The sequence below is a fragment of the Oratosquilla oratoria genome, chromosome 6, assembly GCF_046742065.1.
Source record: "Oratosquilla oratoria isolate Oo_2021 chromosome 6, ASM4674206v1, whole genome shotgun sequence".
Lineage (NCBI taxonomy): Eukaryota > Metazoa > Arthropoda > Malacostraca > Stomatopoda > Squillidae > Oratosquilla > Oratosquilla oratoria.
Genome location: NC_134782.1, coordinates 60,278,982 through 60,291,139, shown reverse-complemented (window position 1 = coordinate 60,291,139; position 12,158 = coordinate 60,278,982).

The window sequence follows — 12,158 nt, the reverse complement described above, 5'->3', positions numbered from 1 at the left end:
AGGTATTTTTGTGTTAGGTGTGGGAGCTGAAATTTAATCAGGGACGTGATGTGATGGTGGGGCTTTCTAGAGTGCTCATGGTCACATGGGCTGTAGACCTATGCTCAGATCCTGCCTGTAATTATTATTATTATTCCTCTTCCTCTTTTTGTTCTCTCTCCCTCTTGTCTACTTTTCTTTGCTTTTGTTGCCTCTGGCTACTGCAGATGCTCATCTGGGGCCTGTGGTTATGTTGACTAAGACAGTTGTCTGCCTTGATTATGTACAAATAGCTTTTTGCTTACATTGGTAATCCCCACTGACCTAGTGGATATTCCCACATAGCACTTAAGACCTGCAGACATCACACAATGTGGCCTTTTTTTCACCTTGGCATACCTTACCAGGGTGACAGTTTCCACTTACCACACAAATGTCATTACAATCTACCACATTGCCTGCACGCTGGCCAGCTTCTACTCTACAAAATCTTGGAAGAAAGAATGCACAAAATTGTAATTTCTGCCCTGTACACTTGTGGCAGGTAACCAGCACTGCTGGGAACTGGAGAGAAGTGGTGCAGGATTTGAGCCTACAACTAGGATCATGCAAGATCAGCAAACCTCTGAAAATATTGCCACTAAAATGGGATGAGGTAGTGCCAAAATTTCCCCCTTTGTGCCCCTGACAGTGGTTTAGGGTAGGGAAATGGCAAAGTGGGTGATTTTTAGTTTGAATTATTAATTGTGCAGGGATTACCTAACATCCAGGAGGGAGGGAGGGGTGGTGAAATGAGTGGGAGTGGATTTATGACTGGCTACCTGCCTTGTAAGGGGTAAAAAGCCCTTGGTATATGTATTTAAATCTACAAGTGATCAAATGAAGCAGCCTTACTGTGTTGCTTTATTGTTTCTGGGCAGGGTACAATGATGACCGTTAATCCCTGAAGAGCTAAAATGAAAGCGTGGTGGATGAGTACCTTTTGAATTAGCTATCTCCCTGGTAAGGAGGATAAAGCCTATGGTATATAGATTGAATCTACAAGAAACGTAGAATTCTGGAAAGTGTGGTATATGAATGAAGTGAATGGTAAGTTCCACAAATGAGGTTTTCAGATTACATCAGCAAGGTGGTAGTCTTTCACAAAGTACTGGGGTGGAGTCCATTTAACCACTTCAATACAGGTCAAATATTTGCACACCTTAATGCTAGGGTAGGAAATTAACCAATTGATCGAGTGATTGGGAAATGTGGAGTTCCAGGGAAAAATCATAGCGGAGATGTCGAGAGTTGATAGCAAATACAGTGTTTCGGAAGAAAGTCAAGCATAAGTACACGTGGTAGGTAGTGTTAATGAACTATGTAATGGTAGATAGTATAATAGAGTTAAGGATGTACATGTGCTAAGGGGGGAGAGTGGGGAAATATCAGATTTTTTGGTGGAAGGCAAGTTGAGAGTGGAAGAGGAAAAGGACAAAAGGTAGGGAGGTGCTTAGTGAACTCTAAAGGAAAAGGAGGAGTACAAGAAGCTGGGAGGGAGTGCAGGAGGAATGGGGATGGTTCAAGGAGGGTCACAATGTGTGGAATGAGAAGGAAGGGAGGAAATAGAAGGGGTAGTGAATGGTGGGATGAGGAAACGAAAGGTAGAAGAGAAGCGAGCTTTCACAGATTGGTTACAAAATAGGATGAGAGGTACAAAGAAAAAAGAAGTAAAGCACAAGGTAAAGGAGGCAGAGGAGAGCAAATGTGAAATGGGGGTAAGAGTATGACTAAATTTTGAAAGTAATAAAAAGATGTTTTGGAAAGAAATTAAGAGGAAGAGGAGGTGAATCAAGTGGAGAAGAAAAGGTAAAAGGTGCAGATGGAGAGATGATAATGGAAGAGAAGGCAGTAAGGGGAAGATGGGCAGAGTATTTTAGGGAGTTGCTAAATGTGAAGGAGGATAGGGAGGGGAAGATAGTTGCGGTGGGAAGTGATAAGAAAATGACCGTGATGAGGAAGGATAAAGTGAAGGCAGTTAAGATGATGAGAGCAGGTAAGGCACCTGGTCTGGATGGATGCCATCCAAATGTCTAAAAAAAAGAGGTACAGTGATGGTGAGGTTATTTAATGTTTGTTACAGGGTAGAGTCCCGGAGGAGTGCCTATATAGTTCCACTTAATAAGGGACAAGTGTGAGTGTAGTAGTTTCAGAGGGATTAGCTTAAGTGTAGTTGGAAAGGCTTATGGGAGGATCTTATTGAGAGGAACGGAGTAATTGGCGAGGAACAGTGTGGATTTAGGACAGGTTGAGGTTGCATAGATCAGATTTTTGTAGTAAGAAAGCTATAGGAAAAGGTAAGGATGTTTTTTGGTCTTTTATGGATCTGGAAAAGGCTTATGACGGTAGACAGTAAGGCATTGTGGGAGGTTTTGCAGATATACGGGATAGGAGGAAAGCTTTTAGGAGCTATCAAGAGTTTTTACGAGAGTAGTAGAGCATGTGTCAGGATTAGAAATGGAGAGTGTGAGTGGTTTGAAGTAAAGGTGGGACTTTCAACAGTCCATCCTTGCAATGAGTTATTAGTGAGGTGTATTCAAAAAGTTTTGGCAACAGGGTAACAAAAACAAAACATGCATTTACTGAGACGCGCTCAAACATACTTTCCTGCAAGGTTTACATATTTCTGGAGCTGTGTTCACTTGACAAAGCATTCTGAGGACTCTCAAGCAGGGATACTTTTCAGTTCTGTATTTATCCTGGTAAGGTCCTGTTCCCAGTGAAAATTTATTCCAGCAAGTTTGCCAGGTCAGGACTGTGAGGTGGATGGTCAACGAGTTGTAGCTTGCTTTCCTCCACAAACTGGTGAGCTACAGCTGAGTGACTGGAGGTAATTTTCCTGAGGCTAGGAGTGTGGGGTTTGGTTTTTTCTATATTTTTCACTACTGACTTGATGCCAGTTTCTGTTTAGTAAGTTGCATTAACACTGACCTTCAGGCATAGTAACAATGGATACAGGGCCAATAGAACTGAAGAACAATGAACATTTGCTTTCGTGAACAAAATCCTCTTTTGATGTGGATTGTGCATCGTCATCTCCAAGCCAAACCATGGTTTGCCTCTTGTGTGGCACTTGAAGTAAAACCACATCTTGTCACCAATCACTACATCTTTGATGCATGTATGACCTTCAGGACCAAATTCAGAGAATTGTCAAAGTATATATATATATATAATATTTTTTTTTCCTGTTGTCTGACGTGTCACCCATCAAGAACAAACCTTCCTCATCTTTAAATCTTCATAAATGATTGTATGGATGCTACCAGTAGAGAGTCCAAGATCACTAATAAGAGCAATTATTTTGTGTTGATCTTTGTGGGTCATTCGTCTGACAGCAGCAATGTTTTCCTTGGTCCATGACATGGAAGGACATCCAGTTCATGGTCTTCAAATGACTCCTAGAATTTGGTTCAGATCAGCTTGAATCTACCTCACATCCTCACCGAGCTTAGTCCTCATGAAAACATAATCTCCGTTCAGTTGTGTGTGGCAAGTTCATTCTCAACCAGAGCATAGGAGTAGTGTATGTTCAACCTCTTGGCAATGCAATGAACGGCAGTCTACACACGTCTCCTGAGTTCCATTTTGTTACACTAGATGACGTGCCACAGTCACAGATGCCACTTCATTCCAAAGATGCTGGGTATTTTTTGAGACACAGTTGCCAAAACTTTTTGAAGTGCCCCTCATATATACCAAGAGCCTCCTTCCTCTAATAAGGAAGATAGCTAGGTAAGGGATGCACCCATTCCCAACCCTCTCATCTTGGCTATTCATGGATGAAGGGTCCTCTGTCACCTCCCCACTAGGACACAAATGAGGTCATCCATTAAATTTCCCATTTCAAAAGTCCTCCCAAGTAGACCATGTCCAAGCCATTGATGCAAGGGAGAGTATGTGGCTAGTGATTGGAAGCATGTTGGTCTCGTATTCATGTAGTTGTGATTTTCAACCCTGCACTCTTCATTTCCCAGCAATCCAAACCCGGGGCAAAGGCTTTGGTTACAGCTATGTGCCCCCTGGCATAGGCTCTTGTTGGAATTTAACAAATCTGATTAGCTGAAATGGATTGAAAGTTTATATTTCAAGTAAATTAGTTTATCCAAAAAAAGCATTGAACTCAATCTGGTGGGAGAGATTGAGATGGAGGCCTGGGCAGTGGATTGATTGATCAAGAGGTAACCTGTACATCTGGATTAGAAAGGGTTGGACAATCATAACCAACAAGTTCTTTTAAATGGTAGAACTTTGAGCTGGAAAGATTTTGAGGAGGGGTTTCCTTTGGATTCTCTTATGGGCCACATTTATTCATTAATATCAGTGTACTGTCTCCAAATTGGCTGGTGATACTAAGCAAACGGTGCTGAAGAGCAAATAATCAATTGAATCGGCTGGTTATTCAAGGAGACTAGAGCAATTGTCTCGTAAGGTGACAAGGATTTTAACACAAGTAAGTGTAAAGTTATGCGCCCATATGTAAAAATGTGTAATTTTTTTTTTTTTTTTTTTTCCAAAGTGGAGGATGAATTGTATCTGTATAATTATCAGTAATGATCTTAAAATGTCTAAGTGTTGTGTATCTGCCCAAGAGAGTAATATATAGGATGCTGGGATTGGTAGCATGATTTAAGAAGTCCAGCAATTAACCAATCATATAGATCTCTGGTCTACCCACATATATGCTGTTTTTGTATGGTCATAAAGTCTTGTAAAAGGCATTAACCTTTTGAATACGATAACACCTATGGATGGACCATGAGCTGCAAGTTGGGTATACAAGGATGCCAGCGTCTGCTTCCTAATTATTTTGTAGTTGTTGCTGGTGACCTCCATATTCTGTTAATAGGCTTGATCATGTGTTCTGTGACATTATATTTATTCAGGGTGAAGAAGAATAAGTATATCAACAGTGTCTTTATATTTTGTAATTCGAGTATTGTGATGCACCATTGTACATCGGGCAACCTGATGTGTGAGCAAGTATTTAACTCATATTGAAGAGGTTAAATTGGAAAGGGCACCATAGCAAACTATAAATATACATGTACATGAAAAAAGTGCTTTTTTCTACTAGAGAGATGGCCAACCAAAGTATGTAGTCACCCTTCACCCATCCAACACATTTGCTGTCCCTTTTATCTTGGCCCTGCCCACTGTCAGAAGAAATAAGCAAGATGCAGTAGCTCTACAGCTGGCCCCAATAGGTGAAGCTGGTTTATCCCCACTGCTTCATAATGTAGCTTTTCTCTCTCATCCACTCAAGAATGCAGAGCAGACGAGAAGAAACCCATTTCGACCAAATAAGTTTTATTCATGACCACTTACACCTATCTTTTGCCCTCTCCCTTCCCTGCTCAACAAATCATTACTCCAACTCTCGTGGGCAGGGAGTTGGGGGTGTGTGTGCGTTTAAGGTCATAGGATTACCCATAGATTGGTCATACGAGCTCTGAGCTCTCTTCCGGGAGGGAAATGGCTATCAATCACGAGTCCAACACGTGATCCAAAGACCAAGGTGAGGAGGTGACTCAAATATAAAAATACAAAAACTGATGAAAATGTTTGAGCCCATGCTCTTAAAAAGCTGTTATCTAGAGGGGATAATACAAGCCTGAAATTTTTAAAGGGAATGTACATCAAGGCCTCATGTTGGCATATTTTATCACTTTCATTGCAATTGTTGTCTCCATACAGCAGTATTAACTGCATGGTTAGATGCAATCGATACATAAGGGAATTTTTGGGGGGCATTCTCATAGACTAAAGCCACATACTACGACACTTGTTACTATTTGTAAAGGAATGCCAATATTAATGTCATGATTCTCAATACTTTTGTAAAGTTTGATGTTAATATTTTCCTTATTGAAAGGAACCATGCTGTTGAAGTGTAATTAAGCATTTTTGGGAATAATAGATTGAGTAGTTTCCTTCCGTCTAACACCTGTACTTGCAGCTGATTTTAGTATATATATATATATTTTTTTCTTTTTCACTGTAATCTTTGATGTATGGACTGAAGGGCTTGTTAGTTACCTGGATGTGGATGTTTTGTGTGGTTTAGGTGGGAGGTTCTTATAAGTGTTTTGAGTAATATGTTGGTGTGTTTTTTATTCTGTTGGTGGTGCTTGTGAAATGTAGTGTAAAGGGTATGTGTTGTTAAGGGTTCTGGCATAGAATTGTGATCCTTTCATTTTCATGACTACTTGGATACATTAAAAGATTAGCAAAAGAGGTGTGGGGAGTGAACATGAGGGGGTGACCAAGGATGACATGGATGGATGGGATAAAAGGGGAATGTCTGTTGGGGAAAGAAGGGAGAAGACAAGATAGGGGTGAGTGGAGAATGGTTGTGTATGGATGATGCTGTGATGCATGGAAAGCGAGTGGGTGGGGGATGGGGGGAGTATGTGTGAATGATATTTTGATGCAGCCCGAAGGGATTTCATCCCATCTCATTTTCTGCATGAGAGGAGTGAGACGGGGGTTGCTGATTAAGTGAAGCTGCCTTGCTGTGAATGTGCTGTGTCTTGCTGCATTGCTTCTGACACAGAGCAGTGGCAAGATGCAGGGATGACCTGTCATCCAGGAGGGGCCAAGAAAAGAGGGAGGGGTGGTGAATGGGAGTGGAGTATTTGGTGATGAAATGGGTGGGAGTGGATTTATGCCTTTGACTTTTGCCACCTCTCTTGTAAGGCTTAAAAGTCGTTGGTATATGTATGTACTTGGATTCATGAAATTTACTGTCTTTTAGATGGATGTTTGAGAACCTATCACATTCTGCATGGGATATTTTCAACTTCTCTATTGGCCCTTCCACATCTTTGTTGGAGAAAGAGGGGCATCAGTGTAATTTAATTTTTCGTTTTTTTTTGTTTTTTTTTTTTATACTAATTATTGCCCAAATATCTAAAATTGTGAGTTTGAAACTCGTTTCGGGTAAGTGTTTGTTGGTGCTATTGTATTGCACCAACAGCTTCACGAGTAGAGGTTGGGTCCATTTAAAGATTTTTGTTTTCTTAGTTTCCCAATTTTTTCGCTCAGTTTATTATCACGGATGTCCTGAATTAGCTGCCGGAAGAGAAATTGACCATGCAGATGGCGCGGGCCCACAATGTTACATTTTTTTCCACAGACCCAAGGGACAGTTAATGATCTTTAGACTTTGCAACAGAGTCGTTATTTATCTAAATACAATTATTTTTTCATCAAGTATCCAGCTAATTTACGAGTGCTTTCATTTCTTGATGGTCCATATATTCTCATAACTTGTGCATTTAATGTGGACGCTATATAATTACACAACAGAGAGGGAGGGGGAGGGCGGAGGGAGTAGATACGGGTGACCTCGACCAAATGTCCTTGCTAGATCTCGCGATACTTTCGTCCGCGATATGACGTCATGTCGCGTTGCTGTCTCCACAGCCGAGGGAATATCCACATTCACCACAGCAGCACATCTTAGAAATGCTCGTACACTCTTTAAACACGACCGTCCACCTAATATATTTTGTCTTCTGTTTCTCTCTCTCTTCCAGTTCAAGGGACGCTCTCGGACTGTCCGAGCAAAGTCGACAAGCCACTAGGTTGATGTAGCTTAGTGGCGGCACACTAGGCTATCATGCTACTTGCTTTTGCTACTTTGGTTGTACAAACGACTTCGGTTGTAATATTCTAGAATTCTGTAAGAAAATGTCATCAATGTGTCTGGCTTAACTTCTCGTAATTCGTCATTCAGTGTCGCACTATATGACACGAGTAATTTGACATAGAATTTTGAAAAACAAAAGATCGTAGCCAAAGTCGTTTCTACTCAAACGAAGTAGCAAAAGCAAGCAGAATGCTTGTGAGGAATGCCATCTTAACCCAGCCACCTGTTGGCAAGACTGTGGCCAGTGTTCTAAACCGGAGCGAAATTGATGTGGGCACTATGGCTGAGTAAAACTATATATGAGATAACCCAAAGCTATTCTTTGGGATGACCGTTAGACCATTTGAGGTGAGACAACTGGAAATGTTTTATTGTTTGTCAAAATCCAATATCAAAGGGGACTTGTCGAAATCTGCGCGGTATAATGACAGGTTGCATGTTCCCAGTTGAACGAAGTTGTCTCCCCCGCCCAGTCTCCGCCGCTTGTAGTAGTGGTGGGGTGGGGGGTTAAGGGAAGGCCATAAGTGACAGTGACCAGGTTGGTGTGGGAGAGGGGGGTAAGCGACCTTGTTTTGCAGGTGCTGCACACCCACCCTATTTTGTCGCATCTCGTGAAACCGCTACTCTTCAACTGATATTGAACGTTGGCGAGAATTTCACTGTTAACTTGATTGGAGCGAGGAACGTCGTTGAATAGCCCAGCGCGCGGGAAACGTGACCGTTACTAGTCAGGGGAAAGGAGAGAGCGAGGGAGGACGTGTCTCCTGTTGCTATGCTCTGCTCTAGAGAGAGGGACAAGGGCCAGGACGTGTGCATACAAGCACACGCATCTACTTACATGGTGTGTTCGAGTTGTCGTGTATATGCACAAACATGCCCACTACCCAGCGGGTGTGTTTGTAGCGGTAAAGCTGGGCCTCATTTATGCCTGACACAGGCAGTTTATTCGAAGCGTTTTGAGTTCTTTCTGGACAGGACTCGTCTTCTGGAGCACAGTCACAGAAAGTAGATCGTAATAAGGTCATAATTTGGAAAATTCACCTGAATAATCACCACCTCGCCTACGACGCGTCACTTGGTTCGCTGGTCGGCCTACATGTGCATCTGCTTGTGTCTGCCTAATTGTAATATGATAAGAGTTCCTCGTGAATATATATATATATATATATATATATATATATATATATAATGTGTGTGTGTAGTATTCAAACATATTGCATGCATACCGTATATGACGTACTTAGGTGGGTGTCAGGTATCGCCATGGGGCGGAATTACAGGAAACTTCATGCGTTTTCAAGAAATTAAATGCTGTATGGTGTTGCGATATACGTGTATCAGTTGTACCGCACAGCACATGACCTGCGGTCAAGGATCAGTGGTGGCTGGACGGGAAAGCTATGCAGTAGGGCAGACACGGCAGCAATGCCTTAAAACAGGGAATCTTGACCGTGAAGGAAAGAGGGGGGGGGGTGCTGATGGTGATGGAGCGTGATTAGATGGAGGGGGCGGGGGCTGGTGGAGCATGATTAGATGGAGGGAGGGGAAGGCCATGGATCCAGAAGGAGAAGTAGGAGTTTCGGTATCAATATACTGAGTAAGTGTTTGGTCACTTGCTGAATCACTCGCTTTGGTGGAAGGAGTAAATAGTGGTGGGACGGGGAGGCAGGATGAAGACCGGAGCTAACCATATGAGGGCACGTGAGACCTGGGCTGGTTGAGAAGGGTTGGGGTGGAGGGGGGGGCAGGGTGTAGTGATGATAGCTACAGAACCACGGGGATGTAAATAAACCTGTACGAATCTGTGAGACATCGAGTGAACTGAAGAAGCCTCAAATTCGAAAAACCGGTCAGGAATATAGGAACTCTCCTATATTCCTTCACAGCTGTGGCCTCCATTTTCACAAGCGAGGAAGAGGGCGGTGTGTGTGGGGGTGGGGGGGAGGTGAGGTCATTTCCTGTGTCACTTAAACTCCTTTTGCACCGGCGGCACTTGCCCCTTTCAATCTCAACAAGTTAAACATGAGCACGCGTGCGCGCGCACACACACACACACACACACATTCGGTGGCGCGGTTGGTAGGGTCCCCGACTGTCACCACGGCGGTCCGGGTTCGAATCCTACCCAGGGCTGAAATAATTTCAGTATCGCTGCGCTTCGAGTCGTTACTCGAACTCTCGTGGGCGGGGAGTTGGGTGTGTGTGCATGTAATGTCACAGCATTACCCATGGATCGGTCATACGAGCTCTGAGCTCTCTTCCGGGAGGGAAATAACTGTCGATAATGAGTCCAACACGTGGTCCAAAGACCAAGGTGAATACACACACACACACGCTAGAACATAAACGTGCAGCGGTGAAAATGGCGTATGTATATAAGGGCGGATGCGAGGACCCCAACTTCAGGAAGCATTCCTCGAGGGGACGAACCGCCCCTCCTGGAAGACGACGCCCATGGTTGATTCCCAGCCCGCCTGCGTGCGACGTCTATGTCAACGACGCAGCTTGGACAAGACTTGGAACCATGCCAATGATCATGATTTGCGTTTGAGGATAGTCTGATGATGATGATGATGATGACGACGAAGTCGATCGCGTTTAATTGTCATTTTCATTGTGGCTGGTCCACAACGTCATCTACCCTTCCTTTCTGTCGGGTTCCTCTAGTAGTCTAATCCATTCCGAACCTGTTCGACGCCTCCTCCTCTTCAGGATTTTCGAAGTGCTCTCTTTTATTATTATTATTATTATTATTATTATTATCATTATTATTGTTGTTGCTGCTGCTGCAAGGCACGGACCGTAAAGTCTGTGATGTCGATTTTTTTCCTCGGTTATTCTCTCCTCAACCTCCACTTTTTGTGTGTTTATGCGGATACACACGCGCACGGGCACGCACACATGTGTACATTGAATGAGGTGCTGCCGTTGTGGGAAAAGGGAGGAGAAGAGAAGCCCAACGACGTAACTTCACGCCTCCACTTCGCCCACTGCCGCAGCCTTGTCTTGGTCGTGGGCGGCCTGGCTACACCCATCGGCACACCCGTCCATGCGTAAGCTCGCAGAGAATAGCTGGAGTGCCATCTGGCCCAAGAATGGATCCACCCAGAGAACCTCAGCCCATCCGTGGGAGGAAGTCCTCTCCGGGTGCAACTCGAAGGAACCACCACAAGTGGCTTCTTCCAATAACATTGATTAAGCTCTTCCCATCCTGGATCGTATGGAACCTTTTATTTTCATCCCGACTGCCGCAAGACTGTGCTACCTCCCAGTAACGTGTACAGACATTGCAAGGGGCAGGTGCTTTGGGCAGGAAATTGGGCACTTCCCTCTTTTGTATTATTCGTATTTGGCAACTGTCCGTTAGGGTGCAACACCATTTTCCACATTATAATTTCTGAATGGTAAGAAAATGGGAAAAGCCTGTGAGAAATCATTTTTCATTCATTTCTATATATTTTTGTGAAGGGCACTTTTGGGGCACAGGGCAAAGGGGCAGGTGCTCGGGCACCCCTAGCACCCCCCCCCCTCTCTGCCACCTCCATCATCGTGGCAGGAACCTCTTCGATGACGGCACCCCCCCCCCCCCCACACACTCCCCATCCCCGTGGTGGATGGCACTTTTCCACTTGACCCAGCTGTCGCCATGGCTATCTTGTTGTCTTTCGTGGCACCCCCACCATCCCTCCCTCGGTAGCGACGAAGGAGTCAAGCCTTAAGCAGGGTTTACACGCTACGATAAATTGTAGCGATTGATTGTAATGAAAAGTTTGTTACAATTTGTCATTACGTGTAACCAGGAGATCGTAGCGATAAATCGCTACGATCTCCAGTTTACACGTAATGACAAATTGTAACAAACTTTTCATTACAATCAATCGCTACAATTTATCGTAGCGTGTAAACCTTGCTTTAGTTAACGCTAATGGCTGCCCCTTGGACTCGCATTTGACCAGGGCTCTTCGTCCCCGCCTGTGCCACCGAAGGGCAGAGAACTTTGCGGAGATTCATACAGTAGGTGGCCGACCTAATACAAAGAAAGGTGCAACTCGAAAATCACCAGGGCTTCTATCCTTGGAGGACCACACCTCACCGAAGAGGTGTATCGTACAGACGCTAAAGGAGAGATTTAAGGGAGACACCAGGAAGAAGGTATGCTAGAAGCTTAAAGCGGTCAGTGACTTATTTCATGAGTGGGGTTTATTCTGTTGTCATAAGAATGCTGCGAGACCGTGGTCCGTTGGGGTGTCACTAATGTCTCTGAGGTATGGACCCCATAAAAGTCATGCAATCAATACTTCATAAGAGGCCAACCGAAACGGAATGAGTATTTGTCGAGCTCGAGACTTCTTGCCAGGGAGACGAACGAGCTCGGCGAAAGGGAAAATATGTCACACGGGACTGAAGCCTCGGGCGTAACGTTGTTTCTTCAAGCCTCCATCCAATATCACATTCTCACAAAAATTGCCCTTTTCCCTTTCCACGC